Source organism: Muntiacus reevesi, chromosome 8, assembly GCF_963930625.1.
Source record: "Muntiacus reevesi chromosome 8, mMunRee1.1, whole genome shotgun sequence".
NCBI classification, from domain to species: Eukaryota; Metazoa; Chordata; class Mammalia; order Artiodactyla; family Cervidae; genus Muntiacus; species Muntiacus reevesi.
The window spans coordinates 67,770,488-67,791,787 of record NC_089256.1 but is presented as its reverse complement, the minus strand read 5'-3'; the positions used below and the strand labels follow the sequence as shown (position 1 = coordinate 67,791,787).

General features: G+C 37.5%; 1 pseudogene; it reads right to left on the bottom strand.

Annotated features, from left to right (window-relative positions):
- Positions 1–7,756: 7,756 nt before the first annotated feature.
- On the bottom strand, positions 7,757–7,832 carry LOC136173803 (U2 spliceosomal RNA; annotated as a pseudogene).
- Between the last annotated feature and the right edge of the window lie 13,468 nt (positions 7,833–21,300).

Below are 21,300 nucleotides of genomic sequence, written 5' to 3'. Positions count from 1 at the left end.
TGATGGGAGTGTATCAAATGGATGCTGAAAGAGCTCCTAATGACCAAAGCTGGAACAATTTGAGCAAAAAATTAAAGTATTGGATTATAACCCAAAATATAAAATAACATTCATGAATTTAAACTGATGTAAATTAATGACATAAGAGAGAGAAAAAGAAAAAAATAAAGAAATTCTGTACAGAATAATTCTAAATAATATATATAGACATTCCACCTGAAGGAGATAAAGAATAACTCCCTATATTTTAAGTATGGGCTGCACACAGTGACTTTTTTCCAAAGAGTATAGTATGAAAAGAGAGAAAGGGAGTGACTTTACAGTAGAAAAACCTGACAAACATTACTGCAAGTTGTGTTTGGTCAAGGTTAACATTAACAATGTTAAGAAAAGGCAGTGAAGTGAAGTGAAGTGGCTCAGTCGTGTCTGACTCTTTGCGACCCCATGAACTATAAGCCTACCAGGTTTCTCCATCCATGGGATTTTATAGGCAAGAATACCAAAGTGGGTTGACATTTCCTTCTCCAAAGAAAAGGCAGAGGAACCAGCAAATTGCCAACATCTGCTGGATCATTGAAAAAGCAAGAGAGTTCCAGAAAAAACATCTATTTCTGCTTTATTAACTATGCCAAAGCCTTTGACCGTGTGTATCACAACAAACTGTGGAAAATTCTTCAAGTGATGGGAATACCAGACCACCTTACCTGCCTCCAGATTTCCCTGGTGGCTCAACTGGTAAAGAATCCGCCTGCAATGAAGGAGACCTGGGTTCAATCCCTGGGTTGGGAAGGGTAAGTCTACTCACTCCAGTGTTCTGGCCTTGAGAATTCCATGGACTGTAGAGTCCCTGGGGCCACAAAAAGTCAGACATGACCGAAAGACTTTCACTTTCATTTTCCTGTCTCCTGAGAAATCTGTATGCAGGTCAAGTAGCAGCAGTTAGAACTGGACATAGAACAGACTGGTTCCAAATCGGGAAAGGAGTATGTCAAGGCTGTATATATTGTCACCCTCCTTATTTAACTTATATGCAGAGTACATCATGCAAAATGCAGGGCTGGATGAAGCACAAGCTGGAATCAAGATTGCTGGGAGAAATATCACTAACCTCAGATATACAGATGACACCACTTTTATGGCAGAAAGTGAAGAAGAACTAAAGAAACTCTTGATGAAAGTGAAAGAGAAGAGTGAAAAAGTTGGCTTAAAGTTCAATATTTAGAAAACAAAGATCATGGCATCTGGTCCCATCAGTTCATGGCAAATAGATGGGGAAACAATGGAAACCATGACAGACTTTACTTTTTTGGGCTCCAAAATCACTGCAGATGGTGATTGCAGCCATGAAATTAAAAGACGCTTGCTCCTTGGAAGAAAAGCTATGACCAATCTAGACAGCATACTAAAAAGCAGAGACATTACTTTGCCCACAAAGGTCCATCTAGTCAAAGCTATGGTTTTTCCAGCAGTCATGTATGGATGTGAGAGTTGGACTATAAAGAAAACTGAGCACTGAAGAACTGATGCTTTTGAACTGTGGTGTTGGAGAAGACTCTTGAGAGTCCCTTGAACTGCAAGGAGATCCAACCAGTCCATCCTAAAGGAAATCAGTCCTGAATATTCATTGGAAGGACTGATGCTGAAGCTGAAACTCCAATACATTGGCCACCTGATGCAAATAACTGACTCATTGGGAAAGACCCCTGATTCTGGGAAAGATTGAAGGGAGGGAGGAGAAGGGGATGGCAGAGGATGAGATTGTTGGATGGCATCATTGACTCAACGGACATGAGTTTGAGCAAGCTCCAGCAGTTGGTGAATGACAGGGAAGCCTGGCATGATGCAGCCCATGAGGTCACAGAGTCTGAGTATCTGAACTAAACATAGCAATGCTAAGTTTTATTGATGTGATATATGAGGATGGCTCTTTACATCTGTGGTTTTCTTATAAAAAATATATTACTCCTGTCTAACTGGAAGAAAAACATCAGACAAATCTCAACTGTGGGACATTCCACAGAAGACCTTAACTCCTGGAACTCTCCAGATGAGCAGAACAGAGGAAATTCTGAATAACTGTCATAGTCAAGAGGGGTTAAGGATTCTTGATCATGAAGTGTAACATGGTATCACGGGTGGGATCCTGAAGCAGGAAAGGAACAGTAAGGGAAAACAGAATAAAGGTGAATAAAGCATGGATTTTAGTTACCAAACTTTCTATATTATCTTCACAATAATTCTACCATGCTAAAATTGGTCTAAAATTTATTTTTTTTTTAATTCTGTGACAGTACAATAATTAGAAATTTCAAAGAATATACATCACAGGTTTTCTTACTGGAAAGATATCATTTGATGGGGGATACTCCTGGCTCAGTACACCTAAGTCTAGTGGGTTTATTAGAGCAGAGAATTTACATCATGATGAGCCATGGTGGATCTTGCCCTCTTTCTCTCAGACATCGGATTTAGTTTGAATTCTCTTTCAAACAATGCTCAGAGTATCTGTAACTGCCTCTAGTATACAAAGTCTTCATCTAGAAGACTCAGAGGGAGACACAGGGAGCCTGGACCTGAGGGAGAACTCAAAATTTTCCTCTCCTTCACTTGATTTTCCCCGGATGCACATTTCTTCATTATCTGAATGATAAAACACAGAAAGATGAAACTGGGTGTAAGACTCAAAAGAAAAAAAAAAAATTAAAAACCCTGCCTTGGAGCAGCCTATTCTGAGGGAATAAGTATTCAAGTATGGACAAGCTCCTAAATTAGAATCCTACACTGCAGGACGGAACCAATACTCCACCCAGAAATAAAATACTTTTTTGGGGTTTGGTATGACCTGGTCTTGTCTTTATTTCTTCTTCTAGAACTTCTTTGGGTCAGTAAAGCAAAATCCAACTTGCTTAGGGTCCTTGGTCCCAAACAAGCATCCCCTATAAAATGACCAATAGGACTTCCCGCAATACCTGATTGCAGTAAACATTAAGTTCTCCATTCTCTTTATGTCCAAATCTCTTCAAAATACTGCCTGCCAACAAGGACCTACTATTATAGAGCAGGAAACTCTGCTCAATACTAGGTAACAATCTACATGGGGAAAGAACTTGAGAAAGAATAGATATATGTATATGTACAACTGAATCTCTTTGCTGTCCACCTGAACCTATCACAACATTGCTAATCAACTATGCTCCAATATAAAATAAAAAGATTTTTAAAAAGCAACTAGTGCCTAAGTGTGCCTTTCTGCCTCCTCTGTGCCTACTTTCTCTTTTCCTTGTATAACTTTCCTTCTGTCTGCCCTTAAAGTGTTGGTGTTTAGGAGATTCCTAAACATTGCCATCCTTTTTCAGTCACTGAGAAATTTCATCCACTCAAATCATTTCACCTGAAATGAAAACATTCCCTATTCCCAAATGTATATTTTATGCACAAATATCTCCCTAAAAGTACAGACATATAAAATTTCTTCTCTGTTAAATATTTTGCTAGTTTATCCTAAATACAACTTATAAGCAGCACTTCCGTTCGTATTATCCTTAAACTCCTCTTATTTTAACTCACTTTGTGACATCAGAGTCTGCACAGAAACATGACTATTATTCTCTGCCCCTTTCTCATCCTCATGCTTAATCTGTCACCAAGTATCTTTCATTTGGCCTCCTAAATATGCATTATAGCATACCAGTCCTTTTTTTTTCCCAGTGGGTTTTGTCATACATTGATATGAATCATTATACACCATGGAATATTACTCAGCTGTTAAAAAGAATTCATTTGAATCAGTTCTAATGAGATGGATGAAACTGGAGCCCATTATACAGAGTGAAGTAAGCCAGAAAGATAAAGAACATACCAGTCCTTTAACTCCATGGCCCAGTGTCACAGTCTGTCAGAACCTGCCGTCTTACGTCAGCTTCATAACTGCAATCCAGCTACCGTCCTTGTTTTGGTTGCAGTTTCCAATACTGCTAGTGCTGCTCTGAAATGCAAAGGTGATCATGTTCTTACCTTGCTCTAAAACCTTCAGGGAATCCCTGAAGTCTTCAAGAAAAACCCTAATTTCATTAGGATGTGTTATAAGACTCTCATCTCAATTTCTCATCTTACCACTCACCAACCTCACTTTGTACTTCATAGTACAGAAACATCGGGCTGCTTCTTGCTTCCCTTATAGTCTCTGCTGTCTCAAGCACTATTCTTGCTTCTGCTGTCTTCTTCACCTGGAATGATCTTCCAGCCCTAATCCTAACCTGCCCTTCTTAAATGTTCCCCAAATACCCAGGCATCTTTCTCTTAACTAGATACATTACTTTACAGCTATACATTTCTGACTGACTGTGAAGACAGTACTCAGGATTAGATCAAAATGTCTATATTTATTCATCTTTACATGTCCATAAAACCAGCAGTGTGTGCTACATACCAAGCACTCAATGACTATGTAGAGGAAAAGAGGGAAGAAAAAATGGGAAGAAGGAAAGGAAGGAAGGAGGAAGGGAAGAGGAAAGAAAGAGAATCTAAAGAGGATTACTACCCAAAGACTCTATATTGGTGAATTGCAATGCTTAGAATTGTAATGCTTAAGTAGGAAAATACTTGAAAAGATACTGTAAATTATAGACAAGGTAAATCGTACCATTACTGAAAATTATGCTATTACTGGGTGTCCCCTTTTTCAAAGTCATTCTGAGAAATGCTTGGGGAATTCTTGACGAACTACAGAGCTAAGTACCATTAACCCTCATTTTTTTAGAAACGGATTAACTGGCATGTGAATTTTCCAGGCCTTTTGATTGTTCTGCTTCAGGTTATTTAATTGCTCATTAGAGAGTTGAAAGAGGAAGGAGACAAGTCAACCACATCTGTCATCTGTTAGTGCTTGTAGTAAAAATTTATTAGTAAAGAGGCTGGAATCAGAGACTAAAACATGAATTTTATTTTTATATCGTACCAAATCCTCATTATCACAGATAATGGAAAGTAGTCTCTATTCAGCCCACATTTTCCCAAAACTGAGTTTGGAAATTTCCATATCTCTATCACTCAGGACTTCTATGAATACATTTAGTGCATTTAATGTACGTTAGGCATCCTAATTGTCCCTAATACAGGCAAATACATAAATCGCTGTGTTGCAACCAGTGACAGGGCTCAGCATGTATTATACCTTCCAGTCAAGAGTCATGTCATTGAAACAATGGTAATCAAGATAAAAGTTCTAACAATTTAACTTAAATTGAACCGAGAATTTCTTTAAGTAATACTAACACAATACCGGGCTTCCCATGTGGCACTAAAAGTAAAGAACCCGTCGGCCAATGCAGGAGACGTAAGAGACATGGGTTCAATCCCTGGTTGAGTAGATCCCCTGGAGGAGGAAATGGCAGCCCACTCCAGTATTCTTGCCTGGAGAATCCCATGGACAGAGGAGCCTGGCAGGCTACAATACACAGGGTCTCAAAGAGTCAGACACAACTGAAGTGACTTAACACATACACAACATAATATTATGTATATCTAATACTTGGTATAAAAATCTGAACCCACAATTGTAAGTTTTATTTATCTTCCTCCCTTCACAAACTACTATAATGCTAGGTATATTTTGGAGAAGGAAATGGCAACCCCCTTCAGTATTCTTGCCTGGAAAATCCCATGGAGAGAGAAGCAGAACTGTAGCCTGCTACTGCAGTCCATGGGGTAGCAAAAGAGTTAGACACAACTGAGCAACTAAAAAACAACAGCAGCAAGGTATTTCTAACTTGCATTCCTTGACAATGTTTATCTGGCCAGGTTGATAAGCTTTTATTCTGTCTGGTGTTGTAATACTTTGAAATATTTATGACTCTCACCTATTAGGACAGTTCTAAGAAGGATTAAATTCTTCATTTTACTTCTAAGGCCCAAGGTACACAAAACATTTGAACAAACCTTATTGGCTATCCAACTTAAAAGAGGCAATTAACTCTATTTAAATGACCTTTCAAAATTAAGCTATGCAATATGGCACATCTCAAAGGCCAAGCTAAACTGCAAAGACTGTATCATCATTTTTCATATTGCTACTTTCATAGTTCTCCCTAACTTCTTTTTTTGTTGTTTCCTTTTTGTCAGAAGTTGCTTTTCAAACCTTTTCATAGTTAGAAGCAACCCAAGTTCCTATCAGAACTTCATATTTTAGATTATTCCTAGTTGTTCTATATTAGTGTTTTCTGCCTCATTTCTCATCTGCCTATAAGAAGGCTAATGAAAGCACTTCTTTCCTTGGACCTTGACAAAGAAGCAACCAATTTATTATCTTTTTTAATCTTTTAATAGCTAATAAGTACTAAAGTTATCATGAATTTCTCTACAAATGCTCAGTCTCTTGAAGCTTTTTCTTGTTTGCTACCGATCCATAAAACATGAACACAGAAATTTGAACTCAGGAAAAAAAAAAAAAAAACATATATTTCTCTAACTAGGAATAATTTATTTTTAAAAAAGAAAACCTGTAAATAATCTGTGTGTGTATTTAGTCACATTTGACTTTTTGTAACCCTATGGAATGTAGCCCATGGGGTTTCTCTGTCCGTGGGAATCTCCAGGGAAGAATACTGGAGTGGGTTGCAATTTCCTCCTCCAGGGGATCTTCCTAATCCAGGGATCAAACCGTCCTCTCCTGCACTGGCAGGCGGATTCTTTACCACTGAGCCACACATTCTCAAAGAAAACACATCAATTTACAATATACACCAAGTTCAATGGCTTTTCATATTAAAATGTCATCACTAATTATGCCATTTTATTAACGTGGCTTGAGTAGTTTATCACTTGTGTAGCTGCTTGAAGTCTTTCTGAGAAAATGGTGAGTGAAAAAGATCAGAAACTATTTGATAGTCCAATATGATACATATCTACTCTTTTTTAATATTTTGGAACTGTGGGAGGTGAAACTTTATCACTACTGCTAAAAAGCAAAATTCAACTGAGTAAATTTTAAAGATCTTACTGGCTTTATTCAATGATTCATGAATCGGGCAGCATGCGATCTAGCATGTAGAAAGGAACTCTGAGGAACTACAAAAATGAAAGACTTTTATAGGCAAAAGGGAATGGGAACAAGGAAGTTATAATAGGGGAAAAAATAGGTTGATTATTTCAAGGTTATCTTCCTTCAGGGGATGGCAGGAGTTTAGCAGGCAGATTTCTTAACTGGTGTTGATCAGGTGATTCCTCATTAATTGGAATAAGACTCCATTTCTGGAAGAGCTGAAGCTGTAATTAAATTAAGTACCAGTTTGGTGATGTGGGGCTTTGCATAAGTGACTCTGTTTTGGGCCTGTTGTCTTGGTTTTAACATGACTATCCAAGGGGTTTTGCAAGTTGGTCAAGAGAATAGCAATATACCAGAAGCCTAAAGGTTCAGGAAACCTTGGCTTCATTAACATGGGCCAAAGTTTTCCCATTTAATAAAAGGATGGTGGAATTCTGAAATGTTTATTCAAGACAGGAAATTTCCATTTGGACACTAACTGCTGGATCATGATTTTGATGCTTTATTCTAACTTTATTTCATCTTGAAACTTTTAATGATGTATAATAAACAAAGAAAAGTGCAGAGATTGCAGTTTTATAATTCAAAATCTTCTAACAAATTAAACATACCAGGATACCCCTAGTCAACTTACTGAATAGAACACTGGCAACCCCCTAAATGCCCCCTTTCATGTCCCTCTGCTTATTATGATGGCTTCACCACTGCAGTTTGTTTTGTTACTATTTGAAATTTATAGAAATGGTATCATATACTACACTGGATCTTAGCCAAAAGGCCGAGAAGTGATAAAGGGTATTATATAATATGCATTCATTTAGTTCTGAATTCTTTCATTCAACACTATTGTTGTGTGTGTGAGATGCATCCATGTTGTTACATGCAGCCGCATTTCATTCACTTTAATTGCTACATTAGTACTTGACTATATTTATATACAATAGTCATCGATTCTACTGTTGAGGACACTTGATATATTTCTAATTTAGAACAATTATAGATAAGGCTGCTATGAACATTCATCTGTATATATTTTGATTAATATATGTATTCATTTCAATGTGTCATATACCTAACAGCAGCAATGCTGAGTCACAGGGCATACCTATATTCTGCTTTAGAGATATTATGAAACAGGTTTTCAAAATATCTTATATAAATTTACACTCCTATCAACAGTGCCTGAGTGTTCCAATTGTTCCACATCCTCAACAACACTTGGCATTGTCTGTCTTTTTCATTTTAGCTCAACTGATTGTCAGGCTTTTATCTAAAGCTTCCATGGGAATGGTAAAGTGAAAAAAATAAATATTATTACCACTCAAATATTTGGTACTGCAAGAAATAAAATGACATTTAAAAAAATGTCATACAAAAAATAAAATGACATACAAGAAAGAAACTGACATTCAATAATTTTTCAACAATAACAATAATCTTGCAAAATATCTTTCCTGTGATCCTAAGAGATGCATTTTTATTCAATAAAGGATTTGCAAATAAACTGTCTTTACAGCAAATGTACACATATTATGCCACATAACCCAACATTCTGTATGAGTTTAGAAAAGGTATAAAAATGAAGCTGAAGAAACCAAAACACCACAAATAGATTTCCTTCAAATATCTTTCCAAATCACATATTTAAGAGAGTCTAAAAATGTCTATACATTCATTCAACTTGACTAATGTCAAGAACCACACTAAATGCCAGAGATGCAAAATCGAATAAGTGATGATCTGTACTTTTAAGCCACTTAAGCTTCCTTGATAGCTCAGACAGTAAAGAATCTGCCCACAATGAGGGAGAGTTGGGTTCAATCCCTAGGTCAGGAAGTCCCCTGGAGAAGGAAATGGCTACCTACTCCAGTAATCTTGCCTAGAAAATTTCATGGACAGAGGAGACTGCAGGCTACAGTCCATAGGGTTGCAAAGAGTCAGATACACTGAGACAGTAACACCTTCAGGATTAGTGGCAAATATGTGCAAGTAACTTAACAGTGAGAATTGAGAGTAACACATGTAGCAATAGAGACAAGTGCATAGAGATATTTCTGTAGGAGGGGGAGAAATCTTTCCAAGAAAAAAGTTTCAGTGTGGGTGAAAATCAAGCAGATCCATAGAGGAAAATTTAGAGTTATCTGTCACACACATTTCTGAAAGGGTCTCCCAGGCATAGGAGTAGAATCTTCCATATCACCAATCTGATACTTACGCTCCCTTTACGGTGTCTTTCAAAGACTGGAAATGGTAAGTCTCTTTGCAACCCCATGGACTGCAGCCTGCCAGACTCCTCTGTCCATGGAAATCTCCAGGCCAGAATACTAGAATGGGTATTCCCTTATCCAGGGGATCTTCCCAACCCAGGGATCAAACCCAGGTCTCCCACATTGCAGGTGGATAGTTTACCTGCAGAGCCACCAGGGAAACCCAAAAACAGCGGAGTGGGTGGCCTATCCCTTCTCTAGGGGACCTTCCCGGCCCAGGAATTGAACGAGGTCTCCTGCATTGCAGGCGGATTCTTTACCAGCTGAGCTACCAATGACCCTCTGAAGCTTTTGCCCGTGTGTCCTCTTTTTGTAAAATAAAGAAACTAAATGCCCCCAATTTCCAAATGTACTGAAAGGAATAATGCATAATAAACATAAAAGAATATTGTCCTAAGCAAAGATAATAACAACAATAACAACAAAAAGACAAAAATGCTCTAGATTATATATTCTGAGAAAATGGCTTCAGTGTACCCTGTTTTCTCTTTTCAGGACATTTCTGGCACTTAGGAGAGGAGGAAATAAATGAGGGGTGGGGGTGGGGGGAAATCACTCTCTAACAAAAGCATAATGTCCTCTCCAGGAAGAGGAAAATGGTTCCAAGTCATTAAAGACATAATAGTCATTCCATAAAAGCACAAGAATTTGATTGAAAAGATTACTTCATTCACATGTTTCCTGCAATTATTAATATAATGTGTTTTTTAAAAATAAAGACGTCAAATTACCTTTACAATAGTTTCCAAAATGTAAACTAAAGCTACAGTTCTAGCCAAAAGAGCTGTATTGAATTTTTCCAGGTATATTAACTTTCTATAGATGTGGCAAGGTCAGAGTTTTTGTTCTGAAAGGAAGAATAGACACAAGGGATTTTCATGTTCCCTTCTATTTACTGACATTGAAATTATTTGATGAGGAGATGGTTATTGGAAGACACACATACATAGCACAATTCATGTTTAGGGAGATGGATTTCCTGCAATTGCAAAAGTCAATGGCATTTCACAAATGCTCTCAGCACTCTTTATTGACTTGCTGGATAGATATTTCTACTAATGAAATGAGTCAGAGTTTCATGAAGCATTGATGACACAGACACATACCAACTTATTTCAAGCATCCTCAATGTCATGATACTTTTAGAATTGGTTTCTGGGTTCAATTCCCAGGTCGGAAAGATCCCCTGGAGAAGGGCATAGCAACCCACTCCAGTATTTTTGCCTGGAGAATCCCATGTACAAAGGAGCCTGGCAGGCTACAGTCCAAAGGGTCGCAAAGAAACAACTGAAATGACTTAGCATACACCTTTTAAAATTATCTTGCTTCGTACATTCATGAATTTTTTTTCTAAACAAAGTACACTTAAACAATTTGAGCAACAGATGAGAAATCACTAACTTTACGAGTTTTGGATAATCAGGATTTAATTGTGAATTGAATATACAGATAAATAAAGGATAAATAATAACTGAATCATGACTAGTTCAAAAAGTAAGTTGGTTAAAGGCAAAAAGCTTTTCCCTTTATCTCACACATAATTGTAAACACAGATCTTGTACTATTGTAAAAATATCATCTTTTTGACAATTTGAGTAGGAAAATGCAAATTTTAATTAAAGGAAACATGTAAAAAGCTAAGTCACCCCATTGAGTTGTGAATATTTTCTTCTTAAAACAGAGAACACTTAATATTATAGAATGAGACATGATTTTCCCAATTAACAAAGAGTATAATATAAACTCTCTTCCTTTTATCATAATTTTATTATATTTTTAGGATCACTATGTCTAGTTAATATTTATTCTTTCCAAACATTCAGTATCATCTACATGATCATGAACAAATATCAATTAAAATCTTAAAAGAATCAGGAAATACTTAATTTAAAGTATGGTTTGTGGAAGATCATTTCACAACCATTATATCCATACATCAAAAATAAAAAAGAGTAAGAAAGTTGTCAGGCATACACTGAAATTTTATTATATTGCTTACCCTGTTGAAGAAAATTCTACTCACATGAACTGGCAAAACAAATGTATACCTTATAAATGTTTCTTTCTATGTGTATTTCTTTTGTAGCCTTTTCATTGCCAAATAGAATTCAGGGGCAATTAGAAATAAAGGCATATAAAGAAACTCAAGACTATTAATTCATGAAAAAATATTTTGAACTGTGGCAGGAGAACTAAGGAGAAAAATATTATATAAAGTCTTGACTGGGTGAAAAATAAGAATGATTCAAACCTTAATGCTAAATTCCTAGCAATTCAGGTCAAAGACAGCACAATGTCATCAAGCAGACATTGAAATCATTGGGAAAGTTCCCAGCTTTTGGAGGAATATGTTGTAAGAATTTCTTTTACAAGGGGTTTTGAACAAGGTAATGAATGAAGACCTCAGCAGTAGTATTGGTATTTTTTAATGCCACAGAAACTTCCTATTATATCTGACCACCATGAAAGCTGAACATACAATACTTCAATAGAATTCAGTAATAAAAATTCTTTTAAAAGAACCAGAGGACTATAGCTAAGCTATGCTACTTTTTGGTCTTCAAGCTTATGTCAACATAAAGAATAAGATGAAACTTTTTAAAATTATGAATATTTTTCAATCTTTTTCACTGGAAATAATTATACACAAACATGTAATAGTAATAATGTTATGACACTGACATAATCAACATGAAAGTAAAAATGATTCATGCTGGAGGCATGATATATTCATTCTGTGTAATAATATAAGCTCTAGAGAAGCATAATATATCCAGATGAAGGAACATAGAAAGACACACAACCAGAGAAGCAACCATACCCCAGACTAAGAAACATGCACGTATGCTGCCTCTGTTTAATACTCTCTCTTTCAACTAGCATATTGAGAAACATTTCACAGAAACATGTTTGCTAGAGAGAGAGTATCGTCAAGAGTCCAGTCTCTAGCCTACAACTGTGGTCAAATGCCTGGGTTCAGGGCCCAAACATACCACTTCCTGCCCAGAAGCCATAGACTCCTTACTTAACCCCATCAGCAATCTTTTTCTCTCTAAAGTAAGGTTGATGACAACAGCATTCACCTATTAGGACAAGGTACCCATGGAAAGATCAACCATGTAAGTCATCTAACATAATACCAGACATGGGGTAAGCATTTTCCTAATATTAGAGACAGTTGATGTTCTTCATTGATGGAAACTAATGTGTTCAAGATATCAAGCATGTACATGAGGCAGTATTTTACTTCAAAAGTAAAAAGACTGCCTTCTGTTTTTGGCTTCAAAGCAAGTTATCCAAATGTATTATTCCTTATTGGCAGGCTGTTTCACTAAACACACTGAACCCAGGAAAAGAAGAAGAATTTATATCTGGAATCCAATTTGTAATCACAGACTTCTCAGCTGGGCCACACTTTTTATAGGATTAGATTTATTTGTGATCATTAGCTGGAGCATTCACTTCATAGTAAAAAGCTAATTTACAAAGATTTGCATCCTCTAAAATCATATTAGGCCCAAATGATTCTCTTTGAAAGACTCCAGTTAGTGTTTTCTGTGTGTTTTATAAAGCTCTCCAAACTCACTCACATACAGAACAGAATCCCAGTAGTCTCCTTGCTTTAAAGCAAAAACATACACATGCACACAATAAGTGAACAAACAAATAAATTATTAACCTTTCTTTTGATGTGGAATTTGAGGTTTCGCTTATTTTCCTGGTTAGAATGCAAAAGTCAGGGCTCCCATTCATAGATTGAGGACTTCAGAGTCCTGTATGAACGTCATTAGAAATTCTACTCAATAGGAAAACTTCTGTGATTCCACTTTACATGCCATAATAAATTTTTAAATATATTGGCTTCTTTTTGCTTTGCTCCCTCTCTTTGTATGGTTTAGTTACAGAACTTTACAATCTGGTTACTCCTTGCTTAAGCTTGAGTCTAGAGAGAGAAGTGGAAGGGAACTGTCTGATATGAATGTCAATGAACAAACTTTCTTCAAGTATTAGTTAATTCACCTTTTCAGTGATTCATTCTAACAAATCTTTATTGAATACTTTCTATGTAATGCTTCTGTTGCCAAAAAGAGAAAAAATGATGAGAGATTATTTCTCAGAGGAAAAGAAAAACCACAAAAGCTACTGCTTACTGAAGAGGTATTATGAGTCAAAATACCTAAAGGGTACAGATATTTTTACTATTTTATTGATTAAAATTGAGTTCTCCACAATCAAGTGGCTTACACCAAGTACCCAGGCTGAGGCGGGAATAGCCAAGTGTCAGCTCACAGCCATCCAACCTCAATACCTGTGCTCTACACAACTTCTCATGCATTTATAAAAGAGAGGAAGTCAGAGCATAAATGGACAATAAAATGGAGTATGGCCAGAAATTCCTAACAGCTCAAATTCATATTCAGTAAACAAAGACATGATTTAGAAGAAAAAAAAATCAGACTAGCATATATTTTATTCCTAAAGAAGCTTTTCTCATTCATCTGAAACTATACCAAAATTTTTAAAACCCATTTTCAAAATCTTTCCACAACCCCAGTCTACTTTTATTCCTCTCCCATTCTTATCAAACAGCATATAATTGCTTCTTAGTCTGGATTAAATTTACCAACAAATCTATATTCTGAGCAATAAGAATAGTGCTGGGGATTTCACAGTTCATGGACAAAAAATGGGCCAAAACAAGACCATGCTTCTGTTTGTTCATGTGCCTTTACTCTATGGTCATAAAAAAGGTACCTTAAGGTCCAAGTGGCAAGAAATTAGGTTTCTAGAGCTAATATTCTCAGCATACGTTTTCCTGCTCTAAGTTTGCAGTATGCCTTTACATGCATTTGAATTTTTCATCTCCATTTAAAAGCAAGTGATTTAGCATATCTACCTTATTGAGGGTTTATATTTTAATTAAAACATTCTCATCTGGCTGTCTCTTGGCTGCTTTTGAAATCAAATCTACGGAATGAGAATAACAAATTGAGCTGTTTGAGAAGGCACTAGCCTCCCACCTCATTGCCTGACTCCTCAGGGCGCAGGCCAGCAGTCCTGCCCTTGAACACCAGGAGAAGGCCACGTGTGTTTGTCCCCGGGTTCTTTGTCTGCCTAGTTTCACAGTGGTTCACTAAATCGTGTATATTTTTAAAGTCTGTAGGTTTCAGCAATGATGATTCTTCATCTTTCAGCAATGCGAAAGCCACCTAAATAGGAGCCCTGAAACGAAGCATTCCTAAAGAAAAATGAGACAGCTTAGAAAAAGGGGCACGGCTAAACCAAACATTCTCTCAAACCATGCACAAGTTAAAATGTAAATACTGGCATTTACAGATATTTGTCTATTCCATACATACTCTACAATTGAAATATATTTCCCGAACTGTATACCTTGAGTTGGCATTAAAGCTCCCCCTCACTGGTTATTAAGTAACGCTGTACCTGGGAAGCTTAGCTTTCTTTACACATTTATCTGTTTATTTTTCAAGTGCAACATTGCCATCTACAGGATATGAAATGACAAAATTCAGCCACTCCTTTAGAGATATGTTTGTAATCAAAACAAGAAATCACTGAGGTTGAAAATGTATGTGCCCAAAATCAGTCCTATTTGATTATCCTGCCAGGCACTGCTGTTTTGCAAATTATCTCACAATCTCACAGCTCACCAAAAAAACAGAATGCTTTAAGTAGACTTTGCAGTTTCTTTATCTTTGGAAACTGCGTTAGAGGTTTGCTCAAAGGCTCTACCATGATAAATGTTAGGGAGCAAGAAAAGCTAATATCAGTATGCGAGTTGATAACATTAAGGATCCAACTTTACACCTAATATGAAATGCTCTTGAAGCTAGCTGGATGTCTGCTGCCTAAACGTCCTCACAGAATTCAAATAACAAATATAGCAGACAGCAGATTTCAAATTACAAATTGAGCAAACTAACTTTCTCCTAGTACAAGGAGACTACTAAGAGGAAGGGTACCTAGTGAGTCTAATAATCTAGTCAGACTTCCTAACACTTAGAGGACATGACTAACGGGAAACTCAGCCTATTGTGCAAATGAAGAAACAGGCATAGGAGATGGTGACACTGAAAATCTTAGGCCATTTTCAGGCAGTCTTATTTTCCCCCAAAAAAATGAGAGTAAGGGAGAAACAACATAACTCATTTTCTCCATTTTGACACATAGACTAAAATATGAGGTAGAAAAAAATATTGCATATACAAATGGTATTGAGAAGCTATTCTTGACTGCTCAGTGTAACCTCAGTTCAGTTGAAACTGGAATTACAATATTTATTAGAAAAAGCTTGAATGTTTCAGGAAAAGCTATTACAATTTCCTAGTACATTTCTAATATCCTTTCCTGGAGATATTTAATATTAGGATGTATAATTTGTGCTTGCTTTGGCAGCACATATATTAGGATGTACAATTGGCTCAGTCTAATTTCTTAAATTGTAGCTCATCTAGAAACTAGGAGATGGACATGATAACATCCATATTACCCTACCTTCTTATGATTTTTTAAAAAGTCAACTCCCAGAATAAAGGATTGGAACAATATAAAGCCATCTCAATATAAAAAATCATATTAAAGTATATAAAATTAAGTTTATTTTGTTATCACAGTACTAGCTAGAGAGCAGTCTAGGACAAAATAGAGATGCTTTGGTGCCAAAGAAAAAGCCTCATTAAAATGAAAAAACCATTTGAAAAACTCAGCATCAGGGTTTCATTTCAAATGTTTATTTTACAGCTTTTCATCACACATCCCGCATATCCTCTGTGTACAGAACCAAGTTTACATCAAAAGATCACAAGAAAAAAATTCTAGCCACAAAATAAATTCCTTTTATCTCTAATCCATCGACATGCAGTCACCAAACAAGGAACAAAACGTTTATGTGGATTAAAGTAGCTTCTGATCCAAAGATAATTATAGGGGCCACTCTTTGGTGGAAGTCAGCAGAGCCACTCCCTTGGAAAAGCAGTTTATATATCATCCATGGCTGGCAATATACAGAGGATGCCTCCTTCCTAGAAACTACTTTCTTCAGCATTCCCAGTGACCCCAACACTGCCAAATCCAACAGAAAGTTCTTAGACCTTGTGCTTGCTCAGTCGTGTATGACTCTTAGAGGCCCTACAGATTATAGTCCACCAGGCTCCGCTGCCTATGAGATTCTCCAGGCAAGAATACTGGAGCGGGTTGCCATTTCCTCCTCCAGGGGATCTTCCCCACCCAGGATCGAACCCACGTCTCCTGCATCTCATGAGCTGGCTGGTAGATTTTTTATCACTGAGCCACCTGGGAGGCCACCTCATCTTATTTGATACCAGAGAATCTGACAGGACTTTTTTCTTCCTTCCTGACACATTGCTTCCACTTGGCTTCCCAAGCATAGCATATTTTCTTGTTCTTCCTTCCAAGACCTTGGTCAGCTCTCTCTGCCTCTTTTGCTGCATCCTATTCCACCTCCTAATCTCTCAAGGCTGGTTTGCCCTCAGGAATCAGTCCTTAAGCCTTTTCTCTGCCCTACCTAACTACATTTCTAGGTTATTCCACATGCTTTAAATATCATCTTTATGCTGATAGCTCCCACATGTTACCTGCCCCAAATTTTACCTTAACTTTAGACACCTCTGTCCAACAGTTACTCAACATCTCCATTTTAACATCTAATGGTGCACTCATGCTTGATACGTTTAGAAGAGGATTTTTTATTCTCCTGCACACCCATGCCTGCTTCTTTTTTAAATTAACTAACACAAAGAGACTTTCCACTCCCTTACTGCCAGTAACTACTGAAGAGAAGACCTTGAGAGTCCCTTGGACTGCAAGCAGGTCAAACCAGTCAATCCTAAAGGAAATCAGTCCTGAATATTCATTGGATGGACTGATGCTGAAGCTGAAGCTCCAATAATTTGGCCACCTGATGCAAAGCGCTGACTCACTGGAAAAGACCCGGATGCTGGGAAATATTGAACCAAAAGGAGAAGCGGATGGCAGAGAATGAGATGGTTAGATAGCATCACCACAATGGACATGAATTTGAGCAAATTCCAGAAGAGTGGAGGACAGAGGAGCCTGGGGTGCTACAGTCCATGGGGCTGCAAAGAGCTGGACATGACTTAGCAACTAAACGAGAACAACACAAAGAGAATGTTAGTGAAGGATTGAGAATGTGGTTAGGGAAATTATCATAGTAGTAGAAAATATAATCAGAATTTCCTTAGTAAGGCTCATATGAAGGAGGTGATGAAAAAGAGGACTCAACATCTGCACTTTTACCCACTTCACATAGCACTGAAACAGCACCCACACTTTATGGAGGCTTACTTAATTTAGAGTTTATTTAGGGAAGTCTTCATGCCACAAAGACCCCTGTACTCTACTTTCCCCTCTTCAGAATGCTAACCCAGTGAGAAAAGCTCGCTGATATTGCTAACAGTGTCCAATGTTATACGAGATTGATTTCCTGCCCACTACTGACTCTAAGAAATGAAGGCAGAAACAAATTGCTGGGAAACGGCTTTAGAACCTCTGTGAAGCTTGAGAAAGTGGCTGTCTGCCCGTGGCTACTTGGGAGGAGTATGTTCAATATGAGTGATCCAACTGATGTTTAAAAGGGTTTAAAGAAGAAGAGAGACACCAATTCATCTCTTCTTTACTATTCTGAAAAAAAGGTTTTTAAAAATCATAAATTCACTTTGTCCATCTCAAACTTTTGGTCTATACTAATTGCAAAACATGTCTTGTAGAGTGTCATACCACAAAATTGCTCTGTGTATAAAGGGTGTTCTTTGAGATCAGATGCCTGAGAATATCTGTGAATTTCATTACCTTTTGGAGAAATGCAGAGCACAGAAGCATGTTATAGTTACTGAGACTTCTTAAATAAAGAAATCCGGTGAGTTTTGTTCTTTCTAAAGTTGATTTGACCACAGTCTGATGCATTTGGGCTTCCCTGATGACTCAGTTAATAAAGAATCCACCTGCAATGCAGGAGACCCTGGTTCAATTCCTGTGTCAGGAAGATCTGCTGGAGAATGGATAGGGTACCCACTCCAGTATACATGGGCCTCCCTTGTGGCTCAGCTGGTAAAAAATCTGCCTGCAATGCAGGAGACCTGGGTTTGATCCCTGGATTGGGAAGATTCCCTGGAGAAGGGAAAGGCTACTCAGTCCAGTATTCTGGCCTGGAGAATTTCATGGACTATATAGCCCATGGGGTCACAAAGAGTTGGCTACAACTTAGTGATGTCACTCTGCTCAGGGCACTGGCAGAGCAGGAGTTCAAAAGAGCGAAAACTTAAGAATTTGATTTCTGATATATTTTTGAAGCATCAGAATAGTCAATACAGAGGGAGAAAGGCAAAAGTTTTTAGAAACATTTACCTATTTATTTATATAGAGAGACATTTACACACATATATTCAGAGAGGTAGATGGATGATTGATAGATGAATGGATGGATGGACCAATACAAAGATAGATGATACATAGGCAGATAGATAGACGAATATGGGAGGACTACCATCCTATTTCCAATGTCTGAGAATGTTATGAACTTTATGGGCCCTTCACAGGGTGACACTTAGCAACCCAGTCCCCTGTGTCCACCATTTATTTACCTCTCTTACTCTTCTCCTCCATCAAAATAAAACTGTCTCAACTCTCATATAAAGTTTCTGCAATTATTCACTTCTACAACCCTCCTAGAGAGTAGGAAATTATATCTATATGAAATATAGACATAAAGAATATATGTATGCATATGTGTATGTGTTCCATAAGCTGTACACACTCTTTATCCAGAAATGTGTATAAATCTTATAACCAACTTACATGTTCCATAGAGAAGTACTTCTTTAAAACAATACAAAAACCGAATACTATTGATATAAAATTATATCATTCAAGACTCAGTTTAAGAAAACAAAACCCCTTTGGGGATCATAACTCCTCTGAATGAAACATAGAAATTCAGTGCCTACAAACTGTTGAAAGGAGCAGAGAAGTCAAGGGACCACCACGGACCGCTAGCTCCAAGGTCACACAACTCTGGCTAGAAGCCAGGGATGAGAAAACTGGGGCTGGGGCTGGTGCTGGTGCTGGTGCTGCCCCTACATCTACGAGGATGGTAACTCCCCACTGGCACGTGGAGTTTGGCCACAGTAAACATAGCCATTTGACTTGCTGCAGCCACCACGGCAGCAAAAAGTTGGCCTCTGCCTTCTTTCTGTCACCTAAAGTTCACATGAGTCCATCTTAATGGTAAAGTCCAAATCATTCCCAGAACTCTAACAGGAAAGGGACTTAGCAGAAATAGCATTTGGCTTACCAGCCTCTGAAATACAGAATGTGAAAAGAAAGTGACTTCACTCAGTCGTGTCTGACTCTTTGTGACCCCATGGACTGTAGCCTACCAGGCTCCTCCGTCCATGGGATTTTTCAGGCAATAGTACTGGAGTGGGTTGCCATTTCCTTCTTCAGGGGATCTTCCTGATGCAGGTATCAAACCTGGGTCTCCCGCATTACAGACAGATGTTTTGCCACCTGAGCCACCAGGGAAGCCCAGTAATACAGAAGACAATGTAAATAGATGCTGAGTACTGATAGACAACTGCAAAACGGAAGTCCTTCCAAATTAATTTGGAGTAGACCAGTTGCTGACAATATTTTAAAAACACTTGGGGTGCAAAACCATGGCAACAACAAAAGATCAGTGGTTATGGTGGGCAGGGTTGAGGAGAAATGAATAGGCAGGATATAGAGGATTTTTAGGGCAGTGCAAATGCTCTGTATAGTGTTAAAAAGGAAGGCCAAACCTAGGCAGCATGTTAAAAAGCAGAGACATTACTTTACCAACAAAGGTATGTATAGTCAAACTACTGTTTTTCCAGTAGTTATGTACAGATACGAAAGTTGGCTGATGAAGGCTGAATGCTGAAGAATTGATGCTTTCGAACTGCGGTGCTGCAAAAGACTCTTGAAAGTCCCTTGGAGAGCAAGAAGATCAAACCAATCAACCCTAAAGGAAATCAACCCTGAATATTCATTGGAAGGGCTGATGCTGAAGATGAAGCGCCAATATTTTGGTCACGGGATGCAAAGAGCTGACTCACTGGAAAAGACCCTGATGTTGGGAGAGATTGAGAGCAGGAGGAGAAGGGGGCAACAGAGGATAAGATGGTTGGACAGCATCATCGACTCAATGGACATGAGTTTGAGCAAACTCTGGGAGGTAATGAAGGATAGGGAAGCCTGGCGTGCTGCAGTCCCTGGAAACACAAAAGAATTAAATGTGACTGAGTGACTGAACAACAACATATATTTATATTTTTGTCCAAACTTATAGAGCATACAACATAAAAAGTGAATCCTAAGGTAAACTATGAACTTTATAAATTATTATAATATGTCAATGCATGCTCATTCCTGGGTTAAAAAAAAAAATGTTCCATTCTGGTGAGTGATGCTGATAATGGGGAGCTCAAAGGGTATGTGGGAAATCTCTGGACCTTCTTCTGAATTTTGTTGTAAGCCTAAAACTGCTCTAAAAAATAGTCTTTAAAAGAACAGAGAAGAAAATGAAAACTACAAGAAAAAAACAAAACACACACACCACTGGTTATGCTGATCTACTAAAATCATGTTTCAAAGCAGAATGTGACAGTATGATCCTTTTTTAATGGTGCTTTGAGGGGAAACCCAAAAATCTACTGCTTTTGGAATTCTTAGTACATATTTAACCACATACTTGTTTTGATTCAAATTAAAAGAATAATCATGTAGAAAAGATGAAGGAAAGAATAAATTTCCTTTGTGTACAACAACTGTGTCTTTTAATATATTTCTTATAAGAAAATGAGAGTTTAGCCTAGTATTCTACAAATTTAAGAAAACTAAACACCACAATCCGGCTCATTCATTTGCTCATTCAACAAGTTTATCATGTACAAGACTTTTGTACCTTGGTAG